General features: G+C 47.4%; 1 protein-coding gene across 31 annotated transcripts in view; it reads right to left on the minus strand.

Moving 5' to 3' along the window:
* Nucleotides 1-16,218, minus strand: part of kcnma1a (potassium large conductance calcium-activated channel, subfamily M, alpha member 1a) — an 85,903-nt gene that overhangs the window by 67,960 nt on the left and 1,725 nt on the right. The window contains exon 1 of one of the 31 annotated variants that reach the window (XM_029835802.1): nucleotides 1,391-1,497. The exons of the other annotated variants lie outside the window; for them this stretch is intronic. The gene's annotated coding sequence lies outside the window, so the exon portion shown is untranslated. Of the gene's footprint in view, nucleotides 1-1,390; nucleotides 1,498-16,218 lie in introns of those variants that run through there. 31 annotated transcript variants of the gene reach the window in all.

Raw genomic sequence — 16,218 nt, forward strand, 5'->3', positions numbered from 1 at the left:
TCTGCTGGCTATATATACACACCTGTGATGTCAAAATGAGAGGCAGACAGAGGGGGGGAGACAGGTGGGGGGGGGGGGGCACAAACTGAGGCAAACGGTATATGAAAGATGAACACTGAGATGAACACTGGGTGAAGTCAAGCAGCGGGCCTTTTGTGAGTGCAGCGCTGTATTTGACACTATTGATTCTTGTTATTTTAATCCTTCTTAATGTTTAAATGAATCTCCTTTCACGATTTAAGTTCATCAGAAAAGAAGTCATGAATGTAGAAAGCTGGAGTTTATTTCACCTTTACATTAACTGCCACTGAGTCAAGGACCCTGATTTCATTTTGGACGTCTGGCGTTTCAATTTGTGTGCTTTATACAATCTACATCTCATCGTCATGGTAACAAGGGAGTGGCAGAGAAAGCTGAGAAGTGTAAGGCTGTGATGTGACTGGACTCCCTCACTTATCATTAAAGAAAACCAGTATGGAACACCAGTGCCATAGTGGAGGAGGAGCGGTTGAGGGGTCATGCTAGAATGTTTAAAATATCACCTACTTATTTCCCCTTCGACAGTGGGAATTCAGTTAATCTTCCTACTTCTCGGCATATTTTTACAGCAAGAAAGATGAACATTGTTAATATTAGGACTGCACCAATTAACACAATACACGAGGGAGGCCTGGAAGTAATGAGCGAAAGAAAAAAAGACATGACAAGGGTAAAAAATAAAGACTGAGAATTCAGGACATGAGGTCTTGGGAGACGAGACATTTTTACAGGTGGAGGACCTGATGAAAGATAACCTGGAAGAGTGGTGACAAGAAAACAGAGATGGTGAAGACGTGTCAACAAAGATAAAAAAGAGGAAATCAATGGGACGGGGGGCATGTAGGGCAAGTGACCAGGATGGCCACACACGGGGAGAAAAGACAGGGAGGGACAGAAGCCTGCTGATATAACTGGACTTGGCTCAAGCGCAGCTGTTCCTCTGGCTTTGGCCCGCATCGCTGGGGAAAACTCTATTCCGGTGTGAAGGGCTATTTATACACCCCAGGGAGACGCGAAACTAGCGAATCTCACAGCATGGCCCGTCCCCCCGTTGCTATTTTGATGCAGGTATAGTTACCCGGAGTCGCTGGGCTGCAGATCTACACTGGGTCAGCGCGAAGGGAGGAAGCATCATGCAGACATCAGCTGGCACAAGGCTGAATGAGATCCGCGCCACGCATAAATCACGCAAATCAGTCGCACAAGGGAAAACGAGGACAAGTGCGACCACTCATTGGTGGTAATGACACCTTTCGCCACATTCATTGTTGCAAAGATCATTCAATCATCAACAAGCTCACCTGCCCGTTAAATGCTGCTAATTCCGGGGAAACAAGATATTTCTCCTCACCTTTAACTGAAATGTCAGACTGGCACGAACTTGGTGTATAGTTCGATCTAAAGTCGTAGTTAAGGCTGTTTATTGGATGTTTGTGCTGGTTTTTAACTGCAGTAATTGTCGTACAGAGTGCCGTAAAGACGTTGAGTTTAAAAAAAAATCAATCTAAATGTTTCGCACTTAAACTTTGCTTTCTGAGGCGAGTGTTGTGAATAACTAAATTAATTAAAAATAGATTTTTATTTCATTTTCGTGTCAAGTTTAAGTCACAACGAAACATTTGTTCATCCTGTCGTTAGCGGCCCAGACTTCCGTCGTGACTGTCGTAAAAAGTGCCGTAAAGAGGGTGAAAACAATCATTCTTTTATCTCATATGAATGCGACTGTTAATGGTTAAAAACACGTGGGAAATCTATTGAATTTTATGTATAAAACAACTATATGCTATTAATATTGACACATGGAACCTCGTGATCAAAGCATCTGTTGAAATGTTTTAATTAGAATAAAAGACACAAGTATGGGAGAATGTGTTTCTGAATTTGAGGTGACATATTCAGGGTTGTCCCTGAATTTGGAATTAGTTGATCTATAAAATCCTTTATATTTTCAAAAATATAACAATGACATTGGAATAAATGGGGCTGGTGTACAGCACTTTTAATGTAGACACATTTCAACTTCATCATTGGATGATTTGTTGACTCTGTAGGACAGCAAACATAAAGACAAGTCGGTGTGTTTCCTTCTCTATATTGCTGGACAGCAAACATCCCTGCAGGACGATCGGAAACTCATTCCTCAAAATGGCCGCACTCAGTAGTAAGCTTTTTGTCCCAGTTGTGATGTCTCCTCAGATAAAGGAAAAAAAGAGATTGACAGAAAATAAAGCTTAATGTAAGCCTGTCGAAGACTTTCACGTCCCTCTGTGTGGACAAAAAAGACACTTCAACATGAATGTTTCTTCCTCCTGACCTGAGGGGATGATCCTGAAAAAACCTACTGTCATCTTGATTCATAATGCAGGACTGCAAGTCCTCCATTGATACATCATTTCATGCTCCAGTGCTCCGAGATAAAAATAGACCCAGAGAGACAGAGAAAGGTCAGCACTTGTCATCTGTAGCATCTTGGAGTTTTATCATTTAATGGTGCCACATAATAGGTGGAAGGTGACATCAGTTTAAACTATATGATTTCAAAGAAGCTCACTAGAGAAAATCTACTGGGTCATTTGGCTGCATTTCTTTCAAAAGATTAGGTGTGAATTCTACTTAACTGGTAGCAGGATTGGGGGGGGGGGGGAGTCAAAAAGAATGCAGTTAATTTTCCCTGGAACCACCAAGGAAACCAGATATATGGACTCCAGCAATTGTAAGATAACATAATTAATTTAATGAAGACTGAGGAGATCAAATTGAATAAATGAGTGTTGAGAGGGGGGAAGTATTGCTAATGTGAAGTCATTATGTAACACAGGCACGTCTTGTCCTCATCCACATGTGCATATCGTGAGCTTTTAATTGCCTCCAGGTGTAATATACATATTTTTTAGCCTTATATGGAATTATCTTTGGTATTCAAGGATGCATGCGGGCATTACTGAAGTCATTTACATTAAATTAATTTTATGAACCGGAGAAACCTGTTAACCACAGTTTACAGCACTGGGTATTTTACAATATTTACTAAAGATGATAACATAACACACAGAATTTCACCCCAAAGGGCTGTTGTATCCAGCCAGAAAGCAGCAGGAACAGGGATAAAAGCCACACGCTTGAGCGAGTGGCGCAGGCCTTTAACGTTCCGCTAACCCGGCATCAGTGAACAGTAACCTGGGGCTAATTTTCCACCATTTTGTATAAGAGCGAGCACAGTTATGAATGGACGATTGTAGATGTATGGAACCAGATCACTCACCAAGTTACAGGATCATCATTCCTTCAACCTCATCTTGCCTTCTGACCACAAACCTGCAGGTCTGTCCTAAAGTCACAGCCAATATAATGTGTAAAAGAAGTTTAATTCATTACTTAAAAAGCACCAAAGCATCCACACCCTCGAATCTGAAACAAACACAGCAGCAACAATCTCATCAACAGTCACCTGTCTCTACCCTGATCCCCTGTTGCCCTCGGAAGAATATAATGAGCTTTTCTCCTAAATACAGACTGAGAGCTGGCTGTCACTAAGCAGCTCAGTGTGCTGGACAGACAACAGAGATCAGGGGCCGTTACCGTCTGCAGAACGGACTGTTTAGGTGCTTTCCCGGAGCAAAAAACAACCAAGACGTTAGCTAATGTTCTAATTGGCTTCATGCTGTCTGACCTGCACTGATCAATGAGTCCCAAAGAGCACGATCCAGACATGAGTGGCAGGTACACCACTTAATCAGAAACAAACATTACGTGATCGGGAACGCTAATAAATGCCAATTGAACGAGAGACCAAAACAGAAAGACAAGCAAACCATGACCTTTTTCGTTAAATTCAATTTAAAAGGTGTTTTAAATCTAATACAGCGTCAGCGATATTAGCAAGAGACATAACAACTTGGCATCTCTCAGAGGAGAGTTTATGTGGTTACTGTGGTGTTCAGTGAGTTTGAAGAGCAACAAAATAGACACAAATAGCAAACTGTTAGAAAGCGCATCATGACAATCCGTCACTTCCGTGCAATATTACTTCATTTGGTAGTCTAATTAGCCAAGAGTATTGCATTTTTTTTATTTGACTAATGGTGACAAATGCTCTTATGCCCATTTATTTGCATTTGATCCCAAAAAAAAGTGTTATTTATTCAATCGAGCGCTCCAGAGAATGTGTAACCACACAACAACAGATGAGTGGGAGACGTTGCATAATGGCACGCAGTTTCTGAGCAGCACCCATCCATGAATGACTGAGTATGGCTTCTGTCTTTCAACACACCCAGCGAGCAGATGTGCAAAACATGCCCAAATGGCAATTCTTTAATACTTTATTTTTCAAACAAGTTTCAATCCCGCATGTTCCTGTGATGCTTCCAGACAATCCACTGCAAAAACATCAACAATAACTAAGTCATTTATAAGGTACGGTAATAGCTTTTCCTCGTCCGTTGCTATCAGGACCTGCACACTGGTTAACCTCCTTTAATAATCTCTTTATTTGCCCTGTCCTCTCCAGTGACCGTCTAGTCCATCCTCTCTTATATACTGTCACAGTTGGATGACCATAATTCAATAATTCAAATCCCGACGCACAGTTTGAGGTCAACCGGCGCAGCCACTCATCCCTCCATCCTCCTCTCCCTTTCCTTTATCATCTCCTCTACCTCCAAATCATCTCTCCCATTTCCTCCCCCGTTTTTTCGTGGCTCTCTTCTTCTCATTTCCACTTCATTCAAATCCATCAGCTTAAGAGAAGCATGGAGAGAGCGGGGAGATTAGGCTCTCTCTGCTGGAGAGACAGGTCTCATTACCTTATCTTCTCCTGATACAATAATATTCTCAAAAGTCAGCTGTTGCCAGGGCTCTGTGGATGCTTTGAGATGAATGGATCCACATTTGTCCTGCACAACAGAGGGTAGGGCTTCATCAAAGGCTGAAATATCATGCAGTTATTATCAGAGCCAGACTATTTGGAGATTTGGTGCTTGATTTGTCCAAATTAAAGTTTAGGAACAGCCACGGCTCAGCGGAGGCCGCCTGCATTCAAGTCAGGCCGTGTTTGTCTCAGGCGAGTGTCGGCTCCGGCCTCTGCCCGCTCCCGTTAATGGTGTTGTGTTTGGAACAGGTCTGAGAGCACGGGAGTTGACGGGAATAGTGGGAATTGCCTTTGGCCTGAGGTCAAGACAGGCATTCCCCAGCAATGGTATTTGTGATTTTTGGGGTGGTTGGTGCAGGCAGGAATAGAGAGAGAGACCCACATCCCCCTCCGAGTCGTCTATTTTAACCTGCGGGCTGCGACGCAAATAACAATGGAAATTCAGCGTTGTCAGGACACGTTAGACAGGGGAAGAGCCTTCACACGGGATGACACGAGGACTGAATCAGCTCTCCTCTGCTGTCTTCGCTGCGTGGACCCGCTCGGCGCGGCAGTACGCAAACCCAAGGACGAGTCAGCGGCCACACGGAATGTGTAATGACTCCATTTACGCGCGCGGGGGTTATTTACTTCAAGAAATAATACTGGAGCAACAAAGCGGGCGACCAGAATGCTGTGGGTGTGCGTGAGAGAGTGATGAATCATAAGGCAGCTGGAAGAACGCTCCGTAGCTCTTCATTAAAGACAATCACGCGCTGTCCTTGCAGATGACAGCCGCAGCGATGCGCTCCTCGCTTCAGAGGTGATGTGTGTGGACAAGGAAGGGCAGTTACCACGGGGCCCGACATCCCTGAACAAAGCCGATGACACATGTGTGCAGGTTCCCCCGTCCGCCGACATCTATGCAGGGGTTTCATGTGACACAATGGCCGTTGCATCACAACAAACAGTTTACATCAACACTTCATCTGCGTTAGGAGAGTGCTAAGAGGGACCCTTCAGTAATCCACTCATAAAGATGAATTACCATCAGCCTCTCTTCAGATGCAGCACTGAGGAAATCCACATGGCTAATCCCCCCTTCGCTTAACAGGCCGGACGGCTGCCAGAGGTTTGCTGTAGGAACATCTCCCTCCCCTTCAGCAACTAATAGCCACTGTTAATCAATACTACAGCAAGTGCTTTTTAGCGCTCAGCAACAGGCTCATTTGTCAAAATAAAAGCTGCGAGAGCCCGAGGGACTAATCAACAGGGATGAAGCTACAAGGAAATTTGCAGCGTGGAAACATAAGAAGGAAACGGGGGCAGGGGGGGGAGCAACAACATGTGCGCTCAGCAGCAGCTTCAGACCACAGTAGGAATTTGATTTATCTTTGTTCATGCATGTATCGTCCCCCACAATGACATGTGTGCTGTCCCGGAATATGGTAAACATTGATTGATTTTGCTATTTAATTGGAAAATGACATCAAATCTAAGTGATATTTCTTAAGCAACAGAATTTTCCAAGTGTCCTCTATTTAATTCTAAATTGCAAACTGAACTGAAAATGTTAAAATCCTATTGTTCTGTTAAAACCCCAAAAGAAATGAAAAATCTGGACAGTATAGGAGGCAGTGAGGAGGAAGCGCTGCTCCCTAACTGCAGCGGGGGGAACCCGGTTTGTTAGCACTGAGGACGCAGAAGTATGAGCTCATGATGGACAAACGTCGCTCGCTTAAGAACAGTCCATCGCCCATCGCCTGTCGCTTAGCAACAGAGACCTGGCGGGCAGACAGTAGGTGTGTGAGTTAGAGCGTGTAGGAGGGGAGGTTTGGAGGATGGGGGTAGAGGAAGGGACAGGAGCAGAGCGAAAGGCGGTGAGAGAAAGTCATGGACCAAGCGTAGCGAGAGCGAAGTGAAGAAAAATATTTAGTTTGGAAAACTAATAGATGTTGAAGCAGGTATATTCCTGCATATTTTACCAGCCGATGCGTGAAAAAAACATAAGGGAAAATGGAGAAAGCGCAAACTCAATCAAAAATTGACACGATGCAAACGGAGGAACACACTTCAAGGTCAATACTTTCATATTTTCCACCCATTGTTTTGGTACCCAGCAGGAAATGTCAAGGGTAGAAGATTCTAATATTTAGTGCCATATTAAAAGGTGCAGCAGTCAGCAAAGGAAGGGTGTTCTAATAATGCAGGTGGCAAAATACCAAAATACCATCACGTTATTTTTAGCTCAGTGTCCCGTGAAAAGTAGTCCAAGTGCAACCTTGGTGCACGCTCAATCCTATCGGGCCGGGCTTTACAGGGCATATACCCCCCCCACGTTGGTCTAATGTCACCAGCAGCGGCCAACTCTCAAGGAAAGCTCAATGACAAGGACGGGGTCACTTAAGAATTCCGCTCTTCGAACCAGAGCGAACCACAGCGGGCGCGCCGCGGTGTCATTCAAGCTCAGCGAGCTGTTGATCTCTTAAACTTGAGCTAAAGCTGGAAGCTCTCCTGGAGAGGGAACCAGTCGGCAACACGGTGCAACGCTGAAGAGCTGAGCTCCCCCCGCCCTGGGCATTTCATCAGGCCCCTTAATCTGGACTTTTGTTTCAGGTGCATGTTAATAAAGCGTCTCCGGATCGATCAGCCCAACGCTCCAAGAAAGCTGGTGTAACGGGAGACGCTGTCTACCGTGATGCTGATGGAAAATATCCAAGGGATCTCTATAATGGACCCGACTGACAGCGCTCTAATTCAATCATGTGTTACAGTTTAAGCTGCCTCCAAATACCCCCCCATCTATTTTAAGACCAGTCCAACAATGACAGACCGAGAAGACTCCAGTGAGCCTGAAAAAACATTACGCAAAAGGAAAGAAACTAAACACCCCTGGAGAGCAGGACTGTGTGTGAGTGTGTGTGTGAGTGTGTGTGTGTGTGTGTGGGGGGGGGGGGGGGCTAAAGACAGGTGACCCTACAGGTGACAGGTGACCCTAACCCTAACCCTAACCCTAACCCTGTTTGTAGCTGCATCCAGGAAGAGAACAATCATCCTCGCTACCATCTAAAGCGTCGTGTCTGATGTAGCTAAAGGAGACACGGCCCCACGTGTCCAGCGCAGATTTCAGGATTTCCAGCAATCTTTATGTCTTCTCTTATCTTTCGGCACCAGCAGACACACGAAGCGCCTATAGATTTGGTGGAGAAAGGGGCCAAATTTCCTTTGCCTGTTAATCGGGGCTCAGTGCTTCCCTACAGCTGTTGTCTACTATTGAAGCAGGATTAGAGCCAAGTTTTGCTGGGTGGGTCCAGAAGACAGCCCTGATCACATGGTTGTTCCCAGAATGCCCCAGCCTTTAAGCTCAACCCCCACAGACAGCTCATTACAGCCAGGATTTATTATTATTATTTTAGATATTTTCACGTCGATACACAACCCCGGCAAGTGGGAACGGTAGTAAACTGCGGCGCTTGGATTAGGAGCGGCGCGTGTCATGAACAGAGTTTTTCTGAGAACCAGAAGGATTTGTGGTCATTGACTTGGTTGGAGAAGAACGTTGCTTCAGTCGTGGGCGCATCAATAATGCAGCTCCAGACTCTGTGTCCACATAACAAACCAACAACATGCTGGTCCATAATTCATGAGGAATCCCACTTGTGGCATGAAGAAAAACCAACACGAGCAGCCGTGAGACACAGCAGAGATTCTGCAAGATGACCGTCTTCCCTCGTATAGAGGGGGCGTTTACAGTATTGCTGCTGTAAACTAATGGGACATTATGTCATTAGCAGAGAGAACCTCTGAGATGAGCAGCTGAGTGTGGCGGATTGGGCCGCTGATAAAAACAAGCGGAAGCAGATTAAAAGCAGACAGAGGCAGGAAAGCAGATGCTCCCTCCAGTAATTGTCTCAAATGCTGTGGAGACACGAGCGCTCTGAATCCCGAACCCCTTCGGTCGGTCGTTTAATTGCATTTTCCTCCCCCCAGGTCACTTTCATGGATGTGAACCTGCATTTTGATGTGAATAATAATCAGCCTCCGCATCGAGTTAAGGCTGCCGCGCTCAAACGCAGCATCACAGGGCACCAGTACTGACCCCTCCTGCAGCCACAGATCAGAGCGGGTGGGGGGGGGGGGGGGGTCATCACGCACGCTGGATGATGCGGCGGGTAAAGCTTCACGTGTAGATGGATGGATCGGCCAACCCTTATAAACCACCTGATTCATCCCCAGCTTCCTCTCACTCTCCTGCCCGTAAGTGAGATGCTGGTAAACCGCCACCTGTGTGGAGAGGAAGCCTAAACGGAGGCCTCTGATTGGACGCCATGCAGGAGGGCGCGTGTTCTTGGGCAGAGTCTGGGCCTGAGACGGCGGTAATCGTATTACATGCCTCATACTCCCCATTCTCCTGCTTTGCTGCTGTTTAAATATTTAAATGGAATAAACCCTGTATTTGGGCGGTAATGGTCAGAGCCCTGGCCTGGTAGTAATTAGGAAAGCAGCCATGTCTCATCCTGCAGGGCAGGGAAGAGTGGAACTGCAGCTCTCTCAGGTTGGGTTTCCACTCAAATAACGCCCCACCTTTGTTCCCTTCACAAGGACGTCATGTGAGAACATGCAGACGGGCTAATTTCTCCCAGGAGCCCTCCTCAAACTATGACCCTGACCCCCTTCTTGAGACGGGTGAAAGGTCCTGTCTAAGGTCAGCCTCACGCCAGCCTACACAGGGGTCCGTTTCCTAAAGAGGAGGTGCAATTTATCATTAAAAAAGGGCAAATAATGCCGCGCTAAACAGTCAGTGATGGAGTCTAAAGCTCTGCCTTCGTTTACATTATTCATTTTCTGTGATGAAACCAGTCCAAACGCCCAGAGGTCTCCTCCTGCCTAACAGCTCTAAAGAGGTGTCGGATCCCCCGATGCTGTTCCACCATCTTCCCTGCAACATCTTTCACCATAACCCCCCCCCCCCCCCCCCCCAACGTCCAAGAGTCGATCCTTCTGACACAGACAGACCATCCTCTCTTTCTCTTATAATGGCCTCAGGTGCACCTCCTCTCCATTGTTTCATATGTCGACGCACACGACATCTTTTCAGCCTTGAAAGCGATCGATTTAGACATCAACAAGGATTAGAATCCTGTTTAGAGCCGCGTTGATGTTTCAAAACTAAACTAATGGAATCTGTTTGGTCTTTGCCTGTCTGGAGAGAACGAGAAATGTGGTTTTATTATCGTTTGATTTTTGTAAAGATGAGGATTGGAAGACTTTTGCCTGGGTGAAGTTTCAGCCGCTGGATTTCTTCAAGGGAAACGCAACTGTGACGGCCCATCTTCTATTCATGACATTTCCTCTGCACACGTACGCCCCCCAGAGAATGAACCCTGAGGCCAAAACATCAGCTTTGCACATAAAATAGTCTAATGAGCAGTTTGTGATGGTGGGGAAATAAAGCCTCCGAGAGCCTGCCGCTGCAGCACTGCAGCATTACGCAATGTTCCTAAGTGATGTTTAGGTTCAACGTAATTTCCAAAAATACTCTCTGCCATCATAAAACTGCATATCAATGAAGCTACAGAAGAGCCCAGCGGGCTGTTTCAGGCTCAGCCATGAATGAAAACCTCTCTTTGATGTGCAGCCAGTTTTCCAGCAGATTTTGCATTCCTTATCTCCGTCTCCAACACGCGCTGCGTGACAGGATATTGGATCGTTCTGCCACGCACGGCTACAACTCCAGTACCGTTATTAGCAACCTGTTCACATCCCTGCCTGCCTCTGAGACGGGCCGGCTCCGGCTGGCGCTGCGCTCCCTGATCATTAGCTAAAGAGCTGCTCTGTGAAATGAGATTGATCCGAGCTGTGTCAAATATTTCATCTACGTCCACGGAATGACTAATGACCCCAACGTAAATTAATACCTTAAGTGGTGCATCTAATTACATTCTTTTTCTCCCATTCAATCCACTCGATCCCATTCCCAGGTTGCAGGAAAGAGCCTGCCGGAGCTCTCCGTGGTGCTGAAAATACTCCCGCAGATGAACACAACTGCAGATTATCTCTAACACTTCCTGCAAAAACAGGATGTTCGAGCTGCCCCCTGTATGTTTCAGGCGTCAAGGGCGTGCAGTCGTGTCATTGGATGGAGAGCCGGGCACAGTCGAGGAGAAAAACAAGACCAAATACCTCAAATATGTCACGTTTCCGCGACCAGAGACACTAAAAACCTCTTACAGAATATCATTACACTATGAATTCTAAGTGAAAACCACAACTGGTTGTGATGGTGGATATTGGGCAGGATTTTAAACAGTAATAAGGCTCTTCTTATACTGCAGGAATAAAAATATCACAGCACACACACACACATTCTATATATAGAGAGACAGACAGACAAGATCTTCAATGACCACATATAACAACCACAATCCATCCAAACGATCTTCTGTCCTTCATGTTTAGCGACCATGAGCAGTGTTCATGGTCGCTAAACATGCCGTCATGGTGTTCAGGCTCCTCTCAAACCGCCCGAGTGGCTTCACGTGTACACAGATCTCAGCCTTCAGAGCAGCGCCGGGCAGCAGGCAGAACCTGAGCTACCGTGCACCTTCTGGGATTTCTCTTGGCGGCATCAAATAAGGCCGTAATTGACAGCTGGGCTATTCATTCTTCACAATCGCTGCGGAAAATGTCAGAAGAAGTCAAGCAGTGGAGTCATTGTGTAACAGGCATGTTCAGGCCTTCTGCTGAACAGGGTTCAACTTGTAGGTTATCCTTCACTGTCAGGCTGACTTGCATCTCCCCATAAAAAACAGGCCATTTTATTAGCACGCGGCGCTCACTTTACCACTAGAGGTTGACTGGGACGCTGCCAAATGGGGCGCAATTTTAGCATTGTGGTTACGGAGGCACGTTGCTGACACACAGGGAGAAACCTGAGCCTGCTCTTAGCCTGCTAGCAGAATGACAATTAGCATATTAGCCTGCCCCCCTCGGAGGTTAATTGAGACAGGTTGCTAAGGGCAGCGCCTGTGGTGGCGGTGACGTGAACTCTTAACACTTTCCTGTCCACGTCTCTGGGCCTTTTTTAATACTCCGGCTCGAACGGTCACGCATGTTTCAGGGACAGATGTAGCTTGCGTCCGAAGACGAAGAAAAAAATAGCACCTGCCGAGATTTTTGAAGGTCACTGGCACGTCCTCTACAAGCACACGCCCCCCTCCCCCCTGCCTACCCCCTCTCTCTTCTTCTCTGAGCATCATTGCACAGCTCAAAGGGGCAATTATGTTGTTAACCATGTTTCAACGTCCACATATCAGCGCTTCACTGGCTGCCCTGATTGTGCCGCTTATTGGAGAAAACAGGGAGATGGTTGCCTGCTCTGACAGTCAACAGCAAACTGTCTCGGGGCTGTGCACATATCTCAGCCTCTCATAGCGCAATGACCGTTTAGTATGCACAGTGATGGATGTTTAAAGCAAAAACGCAAGGATAAGAGCGATAAAAACTGGCATACAACACAAAACGGCAAATGAATCTAGTTTAACGTGTTAAAAGGAGCAAAAACAGCCTGTGGGGGTGTTACACTGGAAGCCATCAACCATGATGCAGCTGGTTAATCAGGTAATAACCCGCCATCGCAGTTCCCTAGCATAGCCCAGGCTAGCCATTCTCCTCCAGCAAATAATATGCCACTGCCAGCGAGGATCATGTGGCTTGCCCCCCCCCTCGCACGTTTCCAATGAAGGGAATGCCAGTCTAGCACTGTTGGAGCCAGGTATACCCTTCCCCTCTCACCTTTGACCTCTGAATAGTTCCCAGGGCGTGGAAGTCCTTTTAATAGTCCAAAGAAGACATAACAGCATGACGGCAGGGGAGCACAGAACGGCGTGGGGGGGTGGAGGGTGACCTCTGAGTCTGCCTCACGATATACATAGTCTGGCCTGATATATGGCCGTGTCTGTGGATTAGCCTGCATCAGTGTGGCACACTGCAGTTGTCCCTAAAAGGCCATCAAATCAGGCCCGGTGAATTGGGGATTAAAGTCTACAAAAAGAAGGATCACCACAGAGGAATAACTCATGAGTCACACCCGCGAGAAAAGAAAGTTAATAATCCAGTCTTTTTAAATAAACGCGCACCGTATTAGCTAACGTTGCCCACTACATACTGCGTTTTACCCATGATTAAAATTTGAACATAAACGTGAAGATTGACCATGTTTTTTGGTATTGATATCAAATATTAGAATTTATTATTTTAATCAATATTACAGGAATCGTCTACTGTGTAACAACATCAGAAATCTATGATCGCGTAAGGATGAAGCAACTTCCATCTTGGTTTGGGAGGGGCTGCGCAGAGGAATGTACGCTGTAGTGGAAACTGGTCACGCTTTGCCCCGGGACAGCTGTGAGGGGTTCTCAGTCCCAAGACGTGTCACAAACACATGACAAGACACATGCTAACCGCTGAGAACACAGAAGCCGCGCGCTAAACATGACAGCTGAAAACAAAGGAAGCGTGATGAGATCAAAACGCACATTCTGCGTCATAAATTAGTACTCCCTGATGATTGTAGAGGTCACGTTTGTTCCGCTCTGGGGTCCCACAAGCTAGCGGGGTGAGTTAGGCCGAGGCTCCTGGGAGCTGCAGCTGATATCAGGGTGTGTTCTATGCTATTCTGGCCCAATGCAGCTGGTCTTCAGCCAAGCACAGGTCTCAGGTCAGTCCCTCCCTGCAGCCACCCTGCATTAGCATCACATTAAAGCTACGCGCACTGGAGACAAAAACACCCGGGGGGGGGGGGGGTGTTCAAGTCCAATTCTGACTAATCGATCCGATAAATTATGCAATTGCTGCGATGATTTGATAACCTGCTGTTTTCATTCAGCACCCAATCAGGATGATGGATTTCTGAGGCTTTAATGGGACCAGAGTCACCGGCGCTGGTGTCAAAGCTGCGGGACTGTTGCACGTGTCGCCTCACTGTCAGCTCTCTAAATGGAGACTGAAGGGAGGGGGGGGGTCACACAGGAAAGGGCGTCCCCTCCATGCCTCTTTAGAAGTCACCTCACAGACGCGGAGCCGTCACAAACACATCGAACTCTCCCGACAGTATGAAACTTCCATGGCGGCAGCACTGGCGTGAGGACGCAGGGGTGGCACATTTACTGGTCGGGGGGGTGGCGGAGAGGCTGTGTCTGGCCCAGTCCGGTCCAGTTTGCGGTGACGTAACCGCCTCTTTAAGACCGGCCCATCAGACGCCTCAGCAGCAGCAGCTCGACCCGTCTCCTCGGCTCCTGCCAGCGCCGTGGGCGTGGCCGCCGTCCCATTAAACAAACAGGAGTCGCAGCAGCTGTATCTCTTAGTCAGCAGCCAGTTAATCACAATCATAAACTTCTGAATATAGTTCTTGGGCGGCATTAATCTGCAGCCCGAATCAGCAGCCGACCAGCCATAAATCTGGGAAGGAAAGGAAGAGTTTGGGAATCCGCAGTGCTGAGGGCTGCATTTCACATGAATTAGGACGAATTAGGACCAATTCCATAAATAACACACCCCAAATCATATTTGTTAATGACAGATTAACACTGAATTAAATATGGGAAGATGTTCGAGACCAGTTAACAAACCAACCGTGGGAACTACTGACTGAAGGCCGGGGGTCAGACCCCCACCCCTCACGAACCCGGACAGCATCCAAAACTGCCGCCAAATGTGTTTCTTTCACATAATTGCGCTCATCCAATCAACGGCTCGTTATTTGATTACATGGGGTGAGAGTGGGCTCGACCCACATAGATTTTTGCATCTGTACAGATGTTTAACTGAAACCAGAAGTGGTGAATCGTTCATTAAAGGCTGATTAGTTGGCCGAAGCCTCCATCAGAACCTGCCCTCCAGCTTCATTTGAAAGGTTCCCCTCACGTTCTGCCATTCATGTTCGAATGCTGCCGTGATCTGGTGTATCTCCTCTACCTCGCACGCTCCCAAAAAAACAGAGAAAAGCAGCGCAGAGGTGCTGGAGGTGGCATGACGCAGAGCAGATAACCCATTAGATAACAAGACTGCAGCAGGAAGGAAGAGAAAATAGCTCAAAATCCCTCCACAAACCCGTCCGAGCCACGGGGAAGAGGTTAGAAAGAGAAGGGCAGCTAACGAGGGGCTCTCTCCCGCGTTCCCCTCCATCCGGAGATGCAGTGGGAGGAGACGGGAATGGCAGCGCGGGGACCGGAGCCAAACTCATGTGTTCTTAAAATGCCAGAAAAGCCCAGCAGATGAATGATGCCATAAATGTCACTGCAACTGGTGCAGGGCTTTAAAAAAATCAATTTTATTTTTTTTATTTGCTTTTATGAGGCTATTACAGTCCACCGAGGAGACCCGGTGTCGGCCGCATCGGTCCAGGTTTGATCGTTTTAGGATCACAAATGCAGCATTTTCGTTTACATTTAACTCGCCCGCTTCCTTCTTACAGCCTGTCCTCAGTGACCTCTGACCTCTTGGTTCTAATCCTGATGGAACGGGCACGTTTGGAGGACTTAGGACGCAGCTGTGTATCACAGGGGGACGCTCGGCACAGCGACACCTCCCAAGCCCGTTCCGCTTCCTCAGCCTCTCTCTAGAGTTTTCACCTCTATTTTCCTGCCTCTGATTCCAGATTCCGAGTACTGCCGCACCACAGACACGGCCGCCGCCGCAGCCAACGGCGCGTCCTGTTACTGACACATGCCGACTCAGCCGGCCGCACCGGTCACCTGAACCCGGCTCTGGTTTCCCCCCTCTTAATGCTACTAACGAGCCTTTTCCCTCCGCAGCCAAGTGCCGAGCCCCAACCAAAGTCAGGCTGTTTCGTCCCTGTGGGCAGCAACGCGCAAACAGGCTCGTTTCTGATACGCACGAGCGGAGACGCAACCAAATACCCCGCAGCGGTCTCAAGATGGAGCCCTCATTATAGCTGCATGGGAGGCTTTTCACTGACGAGCGTGACGGTTCGGTCCCGCTCAGGAGGCAGAGCGCGACGTACGAGCACACCAAAGGCTGCACATTTGACTCTGAAGCTAAGAGATAAAAGACCAGCAGCTGTTTGAACGTAGCTGATCTGAAATGAGAAGCCAACCGACATCCGGACGGATGAGTTGTGTGATGTGCTGGCCTCAAATGTCGGGTTTTATTTCCACTTGTTTTGCCTACGTGACGGAAAACAACAACCCAACACAGCCAAAGAGTTAAAGATGCAAAGGAAAAGGTGTTTTATTACGTATGGACACAGGATCCAGGCCCCTCTCTCGCCCACTCTTGGCCTTGGGACCAAACTCACACTGTCACTT

The sequence above is a fragment of the Takifugu rubripes genome, chromosome 4, assembly GCF_901000725.2.
Source record: "Takifugu rubripes chromosome 4, fTakRub1.2, whole genome shotgun sequence".
Taxonomy (NCBI): domain Eukaryota; kingdom Metazoa; phylum Chordata; class Actinopteri; order Tetraodontiformes; family Tetraodontidae; genus Takifugu; species Takifugu rubripes.